Here is a 9672-nt window from a genome sequence, read left to right as displayed (position 1 = left end):
AGCATCTCGCCCTCAGATGAGTGGCACAATCCGGCTGCTGGTGGGCACATCTGCTTCCGGTAGACAATGCGTTCAGCTGGCATTGGCATCCCTTACTTGGATTATTAAACGGGTCCAGACCTCCCAGAGCATTTCGAATGGCAGCAATCCACTTTCCAGCAATCATGTGTGTCTTTCAATATGTAACATTGCAGTTGGCCACCATAATTTACAGAAATATCTTAAACACAGCTTCCTTCTTTTATCCATTCAAAAAAGAATGATTGAGCCACTGCTGTGTACCAGACCCCGGGCTTGGCGCTGTGTGTAAAGGCAAGGAGGCAAAGCAAAAGCAGCCCTGGCCTTGATGGGGTTCATTGTCTCCCGGAGAATACAGACCTTAGAACAAGTAAATAGTTACAAGTGTGCTGTGTGCTGCGCTGGGAGGACCTAATCTTATTTAGGAGCCAAGGACGGCCTCCCTAAGGAGGTAACAGCCTTCTGAGACGCCACAAATAAGGGAGCGTGGGATACACTGAGAGATGAGGGGAGGAGAGATCATCTCCAGGGGCCCAAACATGAGACACGAGGGCCATGAGAAAGGCTGAGAGCAGCCCCAGAAGGGGAGCAGGGAGGGCTGGCGGGGGAAGAGGGTCGGGGACCCGCTATGCCACGGAGTGCCTTCCCAGCTAGGCTACCATCTGTGGCTTTACCCTTTGAGATCAGTAGGGAGGTGACACGTTAATAGATCCTCTGTCTGCAGGCGGCAGAGTGCATTGAAAAGGGCTAAGACGAGGTGGAGAGGGGAGTTAGAAATAAGCTTTTGTTATTTAAAGACAATGTTTGGATCAGAATGGGTAGCACATAAAGGAGAGGGTGAAAGATATTTCAAAACACCTTTTTGAACAATTTACAGGAGTGAAATAAACAACATTTAGAGGCAAAGAATGTTGAATGTGAAGGGCCAAGAATGACTCCTAGGGTGCGTTCGTCTAGGTGGGGTAGATGGTAGTGTCTGCTCCCGATGCAGGAGACCAGGAGGCGGAGCAGGTTGGGACTGGGTGGCAGGCCCAGCTGTGACCATGAGTCGCCCTGAGCTTTCTGAGGGCACATGCTGAGATGTAGGTTTGGAACTCATTAGTTATGCAGGTAGAGAAAGGTTTGGGACCCAAACAAATAAATGAGATGATATAAATCTGGAGTTCTCAGACTTGTTAATGAGGATCTACAACAAGAAGTGTATTTTACATCACACACACACATGCCCCAAGCACCATTACCCTGAAAATGCTTACCGTTGTCTTGTGTAATGTTCGGCGACCCTCTGTTCTTCCTCCCAATGCCGGTCCCGACCTTCTGTGCTGACTTAGTGGCCTGACAATGCGTTGCTATCCACAGTGAGAAAAGTCTCACTCAGAGTGCAAGGCGAGAAAAAAAGAGGGTCCAGCACAGAACCCTGGGGAATTCCACTGTTTAGGGCTCAACTAGAGGAGGAGGCGCTCACAGAAGCTGAGGGCCCGATGGAGAGGTGTGGGAAGGCCCGGGGCCAGCAGGGCTCTCCTGACACTTGTGAGATGAAAACAGCAGCTCCCAGGGTCACGTCCGCACCCGGCCATCTCCAAAGCCAGCAAGTGCCAGTCTCCACCTTGCGCCCCTTTCTAGAGCAAGGAAGCCTTTCCTGAAGCCCCCAGCGGCCCTCCCTTTCATCTCCCTGACCAGGCTGGGCCACTGGACAGGCCCCATCCAATCACTGGCAAAGGCAGCAGGGTTAGCAAGTTTGGCTGAGGCTGATCAACAGCATCCCCAGTGGGGCTGGGAGGGTTTAGCACAGGGGAGGGCGGACACCTGACCAATACCTCTAACCCGGGAGGGGCGAGGGGAAGCAGTCACGTAGACTCCTTGCTACCTAAAGTGTGAGTCAGGGACCAACAACACCTGGAGCTTGTTAGCGATGCAGACGGTCCGGCCCCATCCCAGGCCCGCTGAACCCGGATCTGCATGGTCTCTAGAGCAGTGGTTCTCAACCTTGGCTGCACATTAGAATCACCTGGGAATCTTTAAAATCCTGATTTTTGGGCCCCATCCTCCGGAAATTCTGTTTCTTTGTTATGAGGTGGGGCCACAACATTAGTAACAAAGAAACAGAATTTCCAGAGGATGAGGCCCAGAAATCAGGATTTTAAAAAGATTCCCAGGTGATTCTAATGTGCAGCCAAGGTTGAGAACCACTGCTCTAGAGCCTGAGGTGACTCCCAGGCACGTGCAATTGGAGGAGCACTCACATTGCATTGCCATGTGTTAATTTACTCCAAAAGGGTTCCTTCTTATTTTCTGCACACGGAGGCAGAGCAGGTTTTTGTATAAACACAGCGAGCTTCCGGCTGTGGCCAGCCCACGCCATTAATATTGTTCCTTCAGATCACCCTGTTCTGATGAGGTGTGAGCTTCTAACCCAGGCTGACAAGTCAACTGGCTACTGAAAAGTTACGTATTCTTTAACAGTCCTAGGCAGGATCTGCGGGTTTGTGTGCTTTCAAAACAATGTATTTTTTAGTATAGTCCAAATCATTTCACTGAGTCCCCAGGATTTCAGACTTTGCGTGAGAATTTCCACACGCAGGCAGTGGGAGCCAACCCCCGCCACGAGACCCAGCAAATAGTAAAAGTATTGGGATAAGCTTTCATTGAGTGAGTTCTGTCCAGTGTTTGAGGTTCTGAGACTATAAAAGACACATAGAGGGCTTGGAAAAAAAGGATAAATTTAGTTAAAGGATTGGGGGATAAACTTAAGAGGAAATGTTAAAAGAATTAACATACCTGAGGCTGACCTTGATGAACATAGCAAGAGTACAAGAAATAAGCTTTTGTTATTCAAAGTCTGGGGTTGTTTGCTACAAAGCAAAACCCAGCTCATACCCACGATACACTTGTAAATGGCTGGTGCTCAGTAAATACTATGAGTTTATAATTTTAAAAAATCCATTAGAAGCAGCAATTAATATTTACCAATAGTAAATTAATAAAGTGAAATGACTTCTTAAACTCAGGTGTCAAGAGAGACACTATGGCCCAGCCGGCGTGGCTCCGTGGTTGAGCCTCAACCTATGAATCAGGAAGTCATTGTTCAATTCCTGATCAGGGCATGTGCCTGGGTTGCTGGCTTGATCCCCAGTGTGGTGCATGCAGGAGGCAGCTGATCGATGTGTATTTCTCATTGATGTTTCTATCTCTCCCTCTCTTTTCCTCTCTCAATGAAATCAATAAAAATATATTTAAAAAAATAAAGGTTTCTAATCATCTGAATATCACAGGCCCATAATAGGTTACAGTTTCTGTTGTGGCACATTCACAACTTGGTTACACTCCTAGCTGTGAGGGGACATAACTTGAGTCCCTCAAAAATAAACAGAGAGTGAGTCATCCTTCTGAGGCAGTAGCAATGTGGGTAGAGCAACACTTTCTTTATACTTCTTCATACCCCTGGAACTTGGGAACACATCCCTTCTGAAGTATTTTGTACATATTGTGATATGTGCTAGAAGAAACATTGTGTTCCAAAGATAGATTCTTATTTCCAAGGCTCTAATAAGAGGAAGGAAAATCTCAACATCCATATTTCCCTGTTCAACCACGGATCCACTTCGGCAATAGCAGCAAAAATGAAGGAGGGTGAAATCAAATCAAAAGGCAGGAAGGCACCCATTTAGTGTTGTTTACTCCCAAATCAACCTTCCTCCCTTCTTCTTCCCTCTAACCTCTACCCCAAATCTGTGCCTTGGTTCTCACCTGTTTAACTGGGGTGGCGGTGGGGAAATCAGATTGAATCAGGAACACTCACAGAGCTGCTACATGCCAGACATTTCAATTGATCTCAGGGCCTACAAAGCTGACATTTTCCTTTCTTCTCAAGGACCTTATTTAGTGCTGGAGAAATAAAAGAAAATTAGTATTTATACTCCAGTATGATGAACTATGAAGGCTCATTGAAAATATGCAATCATTAAAAATAATGTTTTCAAAAACATGTTGTCCTAGTGAAAAAAGCAAAACACTAAATGATATATACAGTGTGATCCTAATTTTGTAAATAACACCCACTCATGTCCTCATACCCTCAGGAAAGAATTGGGGATCAAATTGGCAGGCTGAACACACCTGTCTACTTTCCCCCCTCCCCAAATTTCATGAAAATGCCAAACAAAAAAAGTAGTTATAATCAAAGATCAGAAAATTTGAAGATTTCCTGGAAAACAGCAAGAAGGTCGAATTGGATTGACAAGGCAATAAAGAGTAGAAAAAAAGACAGGAGATGGATACTGCAAACATTCGTGTTTTGTACACAAATGTTCAGAGGAACTTCAATGTCAGGGTTAACCAGTACAATGGGTGGTGTCGATCAATATATTAAAAGATTGCTTTATGAACTGCTGGGCCTGTCACCATCCACCCGTGTCCTTCCTTTGCTGTTTGCTCGCATGTTAAAACCTCAGTAACAGCTTTAAACAGTAAACCTGGGGGTTTCCCATAGAAGGGCTCTCTCTGGACAGAGAAGCAGAGCACAGCTTGATCATTCTACACATACAACAAGAATTGGGGCGGAGAGAAGTGACCAGAAAAGTACACTGTGAGCTGCTTCTGAGATGAGAGGTTCCCAGACCTGTACCGAGGAGAGGGAACTCCCACACCAAGACAATCGCCTGCACACCTACAAGATTCTATTCCACACACCCTCGGAGCCAGCTGTAATCAGAACCTTCAGTCCCTGGAATGGTTACTGCAGCCAAGGGACAGGAAAGCAGCTATGCAAAAGACATAATCAGACTTCTGGATTATTGACAATACAATCACCAGCTACTTAAAAATTGGGCTGAATATCCAAATGGGCACAGATGAGTATTAAAGTAGTGACCTGGAATCCTGGGCCAAAGATCTCTGCCAGAACACAGTGCAAAGAGAGGAAGAGATTCCCAGAAGTTCCTACATTTGTCTCAAGAGTTTGTAATGGAGCCTGGCCGGTGTTGTTCAGTGGTTGAAATAAATAAAAACATATAAATAATAGATACCCCCCCCAAAAAAGGTGTATTTGGGAACCCAATTTTTTTTAAAAAAAAGAGTTTGCAATGAAGGGAGCAAAGGGAATAGATGGAATGGCATTCACAAGGCAGGGAAGGCTGGTTTTCAGTGCTGAAGAAACATTAGAAACTCATAAATTCTTATGTATTTTATTTGTTTCAAGTCATTTTAGTTTTTGAAATTTGGTGCTCAAATTGTCCTATCTTGGGCTTCTGCAGTGGTTCTCAACCAAGGACAATTTCGATCTCCAGGAGACATTTGGCAATGTATGGAGACCTTTTTATTTTTTATTTTAAAATATACTTTCATTGATTTCAGAGAGGGAGAGAGAGAGATGGAAACATCAATGATGAGATAGAATCATTGGTTGGCTGCCTCCTGCACAGCCCACACTGGGGACTGAGCCCGCAACCCAGGCAAATGCCCTGACTGGGAATCGAACCATGACCTCCTGGTTCATATGTGGATGTTCAACCACTGAGCCATGACTGGATATATTTTTTATCTCCATGACTACTGGGTACCTAGTGGGTGGAGGTCAAGATTGCTACTAAACAGCACATAATGCACAGGACAGCCCCTACTGCAAAGGATTATTTGGCTTAAAATATCAATAATGTTGATGATAAGAAACACTGGGCTAGTGGGTGGCCCTTCAGGTTGGCTCCTACACTTCTTAGCATAACTTCTGGAGTTTTTGTTAGTTTCCTTGCTTTCTGGTTCAAAATTATGTCTCCTAGTTCTTCTGCCTGAGACCTAAAGTCAGCCATTTCTATAAAGATGCTTGGCTTTGGGGTGGGAATTGGTGACAGAGACCACCACCTGAATGCTATGAATGCTCATTGCTCTGGGCTATCCTTGCTTCTAAAAGCCTTTCAGTGATAGATTACATGCAGTTTTCATCAAAAGAAAAATAAATTATGAACTCATAATGCGTTTTCAAGCTAAAATTTCAGATGATACAGACCTTCCTTGATTTTGCTGTGCATCTCATGCTGAAAATTTTGGTCTGTACTGATATTAAGCTATTTGGTTCATCCTAGAATATACATATAAAAACTTGAAAAGGATACTCTACGTTCTTACTAACAATGAGACTACTAAATGTATATTAGGATTTATTTGTAGATGGGAGATAGAAGATCAATGTTGAAGAAAATTTCCTGAGGTGGGACACAGAACCTACTTCATATTCACAAGTCACTGGCAGTCATGCCAACTAGTGTAAACTCAGGCAGTCCAGTTCTGCCCTGGCTTGAGGCTTCTGCTCTGATCCAAAGTGGCCACAGAAATATGGTCTCCTTCCGGTTTTCCAAGAATCCACGAAGAAATTAAATCTCTTCTGGCTTATTCGTGGCTTAAATTGGAAGCCAAGCTATTCAAGAACAAAATTTGTCTTCTTATTTAAGATCCACTACGTTCATTCAAGGGTGAGTGTGAGTCTTGTGTGCTATCTAATATCACCTTACTTCACAATGCTAAACGTTCTCTGAGAAACTGTCTGTACTCTGTCAACCTAAAAATGCCTCCTTGAGTAAGTGAGGGGAAAAGGAGAGGTGGTAGTGGTGGTGGACGGGGGAGTTTCCAAAGCAGAGAAAACAAAAAGGAAAAGAGGAGGAAATGGCCGGTGTTCAATGAACCCATACGTGTGAAAGGCTAATCCAGAAATCACTCAGGAATCACCAGACCCTGTTGACATCGCTCGCTACGCACACGCTCACCTTCCCCATCTCCCACAAAGCCTCACTTCCTGAAGCAAAGTGACCTTCTGAAATCTGGCCACTCAACCTCAGCTCTTGGCCCCATGCCCCTCCTATGCAACAGCTTCTACACACCATTAGCTTCCTTCCAAAGTCCCCATTGAGTTCTTACCCAATGCAATACGCTTTTCCTGTTTTCAAGAGAAGGGTATGGGCCAAGCATCCAGCAGACAAAGGCAGGGCAGAGGGCCATTAGAAGTTCCACGGCATTTACATACTGCAGGGAGCGTTTGAAAGGAGGGGGAAGGCAGCACAGTGCTTGGAACACGGCTCACTCAGTGTTCAGAACAGCACCCATGGGGTGGTCATGCTCACAGGAACAGAGTGTTGAAAGAGTGATTATGTGTTAGGATAGTTTGGCTGTCAACCAAATAACATGTTACTGCCTACTGCCAAGCCAGGCACTTTTGCTGACTGGTGACTTTTTAAGAATGATGACAATAAATAAATAAACTGGTTTAAAGGAAAAACATCATTTCCCAGATGGGTTTATTGTTGAAGAGATGGGAGTTGGGATAAGAGGACTTTAGCTTGGCCTCTGATGGGTCCCAGAATGTTCCTCTATCGAAGGTGGGATTCTGTCCATATTCCCCCCAGAGTACCCATTCACCATCAGTCCCACACTGTCTATATGAACTTCAATGAATCATCAAGCGCTGTCTCTTACAGTTTCTTCACCTTTAAGTGGAGTCAATATTCCTGGCCCCTTACTCTCACACTCAGTGCTGGGTATGTAATGAGGTGGAGGAGGGTAGGAAAGTTGGCCTGGGAGTGAGGGCAGACCCAGCAGATAGGGGAGAACACAGGAAGCCCAGGCAAAAGCCCACAGGTCTCCTGAAGCGGACTCTGTAGGGTGACTTTTTGGTGTTTGGCTGGCTCTCTATTGGATTCCTTTTCTTTTCTCCCAGCCCTGAGGTTTTGGCCTGCTGTTCTGCCTGGGTTTCCGCCCCTTCAAGGCTGATGAAGGCCAGGGTGCTTTCTCTCAATGCCTGTGCTCGTTCATGGTCACTGAAACAAGCACCAATCTACTTTCATTTTCTACTTTTCAAAAAGCCTTTTCACTGCTAGTAGTTGTGGGGAATGTGGGTATACCACAACACAAACAACAGGGAAGCCACAAGTAATAAAAAAATTACTTAAAACTCCAAGTCAGCTGGTTTGAGTTATCCTTGGTCATTGCTGAGGCATCAAAGGGGAATAATGGTCATGCAGCAGGGGTGGATGTGGTTCAGAACTGAAGCTGAGTCACAGTAAAAAAAATCTTATTATTTAATAATTTATATATTTTATAAAACAAACACAAACATGCAAAAATAACTGTAACATTAATCATCCCTGGGTATGTCTCACCATTGTCATGAAGGCGACAGGTGGCTCCCAGCAATACTTGCTATTTCTATATCGCTTCTTTTCCCCTTCCCCATCTACTCTTCATATACTACACCTTCTTCTATACTTTCTCCTTGATGCCCCACCTCACTCAAGATAAATTCCTCAAATATTCTGAGCCCAGGGATCTCATGTAAAGTCACTACTCCCTTTCATCCTCCTGCCAGCTCTTGGATCTTGCTCTTTCCTACCCAGTTTCTCACCAAAACAAACAAACAAACAAACAAAAGACCATCACCAACAAAACCCACTGCTCTGGAATGACAGGGTCCTCCTTAAAGAATATGGAAGTGAAGAATCTGTCTGACAAACTATGAGGCACTATTTATCCTTTACTGGAACTAGAGGAGGGAAAGTACAGAGACTTGCTTGCTCAAATATTCGTGTGATCACAGGAACCAGGCCTGACTTGTTCTAAAGCCCAGTCTGATTCACTCCTCCCCCAGTTTTGGTCTAAAACAAAAAAGCCCAACCCTTTGGGTGAGCAGTTTTGATAGAGAGTGCTGTCCCTCCTTCCTCTACACTTATCTCTGGGGCCCTGCCATTTACCTGTTCTTGGTACCCAACTTCTAGGGCACCCCTTATAGTTGGAAATCCTGGGTCTTCCCCAGTTTTTTGGAATCACAACAGTAATAAAAGTAACAATAATGGTGAGGATGATTCTAGCTAATGTAGATAGGGCATTTTCTACGTGCCAGGCACTGTGTAAACTTTAACATTGTGTCTTCTGGTTTCCAAGTCCTAAAGAACCGTATTAGTTACCTAACAAAATGCCACAAAACTTGGCAGCTTAAAACAGCACACAGTCAGTTACCTTCTCCCAGTTTTCGTGTGTTAGGAATCTGGGCGTGACTTAGCTGAGTGCTTGGCTTCAAGGTCTCTCAGTCACTGTGTTGCTTAGGCTACAGTCACCTCGAGGATCAATTGGGCAAGGATTTGATTCCAAATTCACGTGGTCATTGTCAGGATACAGTTCCTCACTGGTTCCTGGACTAAGGGCCTCAGGTCTTCACTGACTGTTGGCCAGAAGCTGCCCTCAGTTCTTTGTCTTATGGCCTCTCCAACATGGCAACTTCCTTCCTCACGGGTGCAAGCTATGAGGAGCGAGATAATGCTAGCAAGATAGATGTCACAGTCTTTTGTCCCTATTCATGGAAGTGACACCCATCACCTTTGCCATATTCTTTTGGCTAGAATTGAGCCATGTCCAGTCCACACTCAAAAGGACATGGATCCCTGGGGGTCATCTTAGAAATTTGCCAACCTCAAGACCAACCAGAGAAGGAGGGAGAAAGAGTTGTTTTAAGATTTCAAGGATAATATCAAGACTAGATGATGAAAGTAGTTCAGGGTATAAGGTTTGAAGCTAGTAAAGTTAGACGTTAGAAGGTAGAATGGGACATACCTTATAGGATTTTCGAACCAGTGTCTTTAATTTTACACGTATTTACTGTGCAAAGAACTGCTTTCT

Source organism: Myotis nattereri, assembly GCF_964212035.1.
Source record: "Myotis nattereri genome assembly, chromosome: 12".
NCBI lineage: Eukaryota > Metazoa > Chordata > Mammalia > Chiroptera > Vespertilionidae > Myotis > Myotis nattereri.
The sequence above is the reverse complement of the archived record's forward strand: the minus strand, read 5'-3'. Positions refer to the sequence as shown.